The following is a 5,923-nucleotide window of genomic DNA, read 5'->3' as shown; positions in this document are numbered from 1 at the left end:
TATTTATGAAAGCAGCCATTTGCCTTTCAATTCTTTAAAAGGCCAAAATTTGGGCCATTTTTCCTCACATTACAGCAGCCCACAATCCCAATACAACAGCCCAACCCCTTCATCCGTTTTTCCCCACATCCCATTTTAATTCCCAGCCGACCCAACCAATTAATCCCCAACCCGGCCCATTTCCTTGATCCAAAAATAATACACATTCATTCCTAACAATACAACAGCAACACCTAAACCAAACAGACCCAAGACCTCTTCACGCGACAAAGCAGCGAGGAGCAGAGAGAGTACTCTGTTCCTCCTTGTCCTCTTCCTTCACGTCTCTGTCCAGGCAGCAAGCAGAAGCACACGTTTTTCCCTTTCCTCTTTCGGAATAGGGCGAAAATTTCAGAGAAAGTAGGTTTTCCTTTAATGGTGAAAGGTTTTTGAAATTCAAATTTGTAGTCCTTGAAGTTGAAATTGCCCTCATCTTTTCCCCCCAAAAATCCGAACCCTAATTTCCCCTTATATAAACACCTTTTCTGTTCATTTGAGGGGGGAATTTTTTGGAGTGGAAAATTCTTTACTAAGGCAGAGAAGAGTTGGAAAAAGAGACGTTGGCAAGGAAAACAAAAAATTACAGAGATAATAATCTCAAGGCTTAAAATCGTATAAGAAATACATCTAAGATACATTTCCTTTTTCTTGTTTCGTGGGTTGCTGGGATTCGCAAGAATTCTCCAAGCTCTGGTGTGGTTGGAAAGCTCGTCCTTTCTCGTTCTCGTCTCAGTTCCCTGCCCGAAATAAGGTAACATTTCTTCCATTCTCCCTTTTTGTTACAGTCCTATATCATATGATAAAAAATACATATTCCAGTGATTTTCCTTTGTGTTTTCTTATGTGCATTTAGTATATCTCTCATTTCTTTGGCTTCTGAGTTTCAGAGTTATTCTTAGGCTTCTATATGTTTAAATTTTACTCCAATCATGATTTTTGAGTATAGTTTAGCATAAATCAACCTTCTGATGTTTATTCCATTCTAAGTGAAGTGTTTTCGCTTTAGCGGTTCGTTTTAAACTTTGTTGTTAAGATAGTCTCATGCTCACTTGTTTCAAACTAGTAGTACCTCGACTATAGCACAATTTTTGATCCCTTGGGTTATGATTTTGATGTTAGAATGCGGGATACATTCTTAAATACATGTAGTCTTTATGTTTGAGTCTTTGATGTCCAATCGTTTCAATGGAGTATAGTATTGCTGTTTGTTTGAATGACTTGGGACACATGCTTATTTTCTCTGCTGCTTAGGGATACATTTTGATCTTAATCTAATATTCTCTCATGCTCGTTCAACTCAACTCCCTATTTACTGTAGCATCGTTCCACTTTTTCTCTTCATTGGCAAAAATCTGGTTGCGAATCGTTGTGGTATAAGTTTAAATTTCAGGTTCTAGTTTGTTTAAAGTTCATAAATGTTTTAAGTCTCGTATCTACCTTAGTTTCTATTCGTCTACCCACCTTCTGTTTTAACTCGCACTACCCCGTTTTGAATTTATTTGGTATTCACTTACTCTAGTATAGCATCGAATTTTGTCATCTGAACCAAGTGTTCACTTGGAGCTTTATTTTCTTACATTAGGCCTATGTAAGCGTGGTTAATTATTAAACATTTGTCCAGCATGTTTCCATTTTAGTTTTTATCTTTTTTCCTTTGCCTAGTTGAATTCGTAAGATGATATGCCCCACTAATTTCCCTAGCTAAATTAAGCTTGTTTGAAGTGCATTTTGCCATCAGTTTTGTTAGTTACTGCCTCCAGGGGGTTTATTTATTTCATTTCATTTTGACCTGATTTGGGTGGTGTTTCTTAATATGTTGTAGTAGCATTGGTTCGTTCATATGAAATTATATTCATTGTTAAAGTGATTATGTTGGTATAGCTCCAAGTTCATTTGGTTACGTGAAATTAAATCGCTTCATTTAATATCTCTCGAAATGGATGAATGTTAGATAGCAACTTTGACATTAACAGTGGTATATTATGTTGTGCACTGTTCTATGGCATCGTTTTTATTTTTTTTATTTTTTATTTATCATTTTGAACTTTTATGAACCTTGCTTACGTCCATTTCTTTTGCATGTGAAATCTGCCCGAGTTCACCATGAACTCCTATCTCTTTCCCCGCATTTTCGAGGGAGCCATAAAGGCTCGAGTCCTTTCCTTTCGAGTCAGCCGACAAGAAATTAAAATACAGGTTTTCAGAGTGTAAATCGGGGATGGAAAAAGAGTTTTCATGTTCTGAAAAAATGGGAAAAAGAGTTGATACATTTGCTGTATACAATGATATACAGTCAAAACGCAGCGATATACAGGTCTGGAAAGCCGATACAGGTGCTGGAAATGTGCAGTGGACTGAATACACTCGGTATACGGTCCGATATACACAAAAACGTGCCTGAATACGACCCATATACAACGATATACCTTTGCTGTATACACAGGTGTTTAGGAGCGAAAATGGGCTGAAGGAGGCCCAAAAACGCAGCAAAGGCCCAAATTCAATTTTCTTGCCTATGCTTTGTTTTATTCGTTCGACTAACGCTTTCATTTCTTATGGTTAAATTTAATTAAACCCCAAAGGTAGCCATTTCTCTTTTATATTTTAAAAATAAATATTCATTCATATAATTTATTTACTTAGCTTTTATTTAATTTTGGTCTTGTTATCTCCTTAAGTCATTTCCCCTTTTGAAAATTCTCCTTTAGTTCATTCCCCCCTTAAAATAAATAAAGCGATAAGAATAATAATAGTAATAAATAAATAAGTTAAAATAAATTAGTTTTCTTACTAAGTTAAAATTTCAAAATAAATTATTTTTCTTACTAAGTTAAAATTTCATAAAAAAAAATAATAATAAAAAAAATAGTTAATATAAATTAGTTCTTTTACTAAGTTAAAATTTCAAAAAATATATAGTTAATATAGATGAGTTCTTTTACTTAGTTAAAATTTCAAAATTAGTCAAAGTCGTGATGAGTTCTTTGTTTAGTTAAAATTTTCAAAATAATTTAAAACAAAATGAGTTCTTTTACTTAGTAAAAATTTTAAATTAGTCAAAATCATTTTAGTCAAATCGCCGGTCAACCGCAAGTTAGCGGACATTTCGAGGGCCTAACACCTTCTCGGAGTGTACATTTGAACTCGAACCCTTTTATTTTCAATTGATTTTATCTGTTTAAATCTTTTGAAAACCGTTAATTTTTCTTGATTTTTACTAAAAATTAAGTGGCGACTCTGTTCTTTTGGAAATTCGATTTCTCTTAAACTATAAGTTTAATCGATTTTTCGAAAACTCAGTCATTTCCCTTTTACATATCTTTTTAAATAAAACATCAGGAACATGTGCATAGCATACCGAACCAAAAACCTTCAAGTGTCTTGCAGACGGCTTGATACCCTTCCATGCTTCAAATGGTGTTATGTCTTGGACTGCTCTAGTTGGTAATCTATTTAGCAAATAGACAGCGGTGTTGACTGTTTCAGCCCAAATGTATTTAGGCATCTTCTTTTCTGCCAACATGCATCTCGCCATCTCCATCACAGTTCTATTCTTCCTCTCAGAAACCCCGTTCTGCTGTGGAGTATAGCTAACAGTGAATTGTTGTTGGATACCCAAATCTTTACAATACTTGTTGAACTGATACGAAGTATATTCAGTTCCATTATCGGATCTAATATACTTCAATTTACAGCTACTCTCCCTTTCTACCATAACTTTGAATTCTTTGAAAACAGAAGACACTTGATATTTGCTACTAAGAAAGTAGACCCATGTCATTCGAGTCAGATCATCTACAAAGAGAACAAAATACTTGTTTCCACTCAAAGAAGCCATCCTCATTGGTCCATATAAATCTGTATGAACCAACTCTAGTTTTTCCTTAGCTCTCCAAAGACTTCCTTTAGGAAAGGATCGTCTATGCATTTTACCAAATTGACATGACTCACAAACATCTCTACACATGTCAATTTTGGATACTTCAAGCACCATACCCTTTGATTGCATATACACCAGTTAGCTAAGATTATAATGACCGAACCTTTTGTGCCAAAGCCAAGTATCGCTCAATATCAACATTAAAAGAGCAAGTATCAATAGAATAACGTTATTCTATTGGAAAGGAATTGTCAATCATGCTAATTTTAGCTACTTCACATCCTTTAAGGATCATAAATGACACATTGTTTGTCCTTAAAATTAAGAGAATAATTTTTATGAAGCAATTAAGCAACACTTAACAAGTTTTGAGTCAAATTTGGCATATAAAGAACACCATTAATAATTTTTGTACCTTCGTTAGTAAGAAATTTTACTGACCCTCTACGGTGAGCTTCCACCAATGCGCCATTTCCAAGCTTCACTTTGGTTCTATCAGATCTGTCCAAGGTAACAAACAGATTTTCATCAATCTACATGTGCCTTGTGCACGTGCTATCAACATACCATTTACATTGGTCAATATGTGATATGTGTGAGGCCATGAAAACCTCCTCCTCTGATTTTCCAACTTGGTATCATCTGCGAAATTCACTAGATGGGAAGACTGGCCACTTTGATTTTGCTTTTGCCTACAATACTTCTCAATGTGACCATACTTCTTACAATATCTACATTGAATTGGAGACCTCTTTGAATTCTGCCAATAATTCTTCTCTAAGTGGTTTGTCTTCTTACAAATGCCACAAGGTGAAAATTTTCCTTTTATCGACAAATCACCTTGGTTTCCACCAGATTTTACCTCTCCAGATTTATCCAACCAGACTTTTCTGCTTTCCTTTTGATGTTTGAATTTATGCCTTGCTTGAAAGGCATCTTCTACTATCCCTTTACTTCTCATAGTAACCTATTGCTCTTGGACTTGCAATTTGGAGATTAGTTCGGCTATTGTAAGAGTAGTCAAGTCACAAGACTCTTCAATAGCTGACATTTTTTATTCAAACTTGTCTGGAAGGCTGACCAAGATCTTCTCTACAACTTTCTGATCTAGAAAGGTTTCACCAAATATTCTTATTTGGTTCACAATCTCCATCAGCTTTGAAGAGTATTCTTTCACACTATCTGAGTCTTTCATCTTCAAAAGCTCAAACTTTCTCTTCAATGCTAAGAGTCTAACATAGTAAAACTCTATTGTTGCCTTCAAATTCCTCCTTTAACTTATCCCAAGCCTCTTTTGTTGTTTCACAAGTCATAATCCTCATAAACATCACGTCCGTAAGACTTGAATGTATGCAGGTGTGAGCTCGTGGGGATCTAGTCACCAACTCATCATACTTCTTAATTTCATTGAGAGTTGCATTAACTCTCAATGGCTGGACAGTAGGTTCTCCAAGCTCAACAACTTCCCATAAGTTGAGAGCCTTTAGATAAGCCTTCATTTTGATGGCCCATATATGATAATTCTCTCCGGTAAAAGTCAGAGGACTTGTTGTTGGTTGGTTTTCAGGTGCCATGAATTTTTTTCAGCAAGCAAATTCAAGAAAGAATAGAAAGTAGATGAGTGAAATAAACAAAATTTGATTCAGATCCCTTAGGAAATAGGCTCTGATACCATGTTACAACGAAAAGGAAGAAGAGCTTCAGGTCTACAAGGTGTAAACAGAGTAGGAAATAACAGCTGTAAATTGCTACAGAAAATCTGAAAGTGAAGAAGAAGGCCTAAGTTTTCTTGAGTTCAATTTTTTTCACTAGATGTTTCATTACATATGGTGTATTTATAGATAAAGTGTGAGAATTACAACCACATAATAAGCAAAATATCTCACACCAAACTATGTACCTATGTGGCTCACTAACCACCACTCATTTTAAATAAAGACTAACATATCTACTACAAAATATCTCCAACCTAGGAGTTTCTAGACAATTCTTACTTTTCTAACA

This window comes from Solanum stenotomum, chromosome 5 (genome assembly GCF_019186545.1).
Source record: "Solanum stenotomum isolate F172 chromosome 5, ASM1918654v1, whole genome shotgun sequence".
Lineage (NCBI taxonomy): Eukaryota > Viridiplantae > Streptophyta > Magnoliopsida > Solanales > Solanaceae > Solanum > Solanum stenotomum.
Note: the sequence above shows the minus strand (reverse complement) of the source record.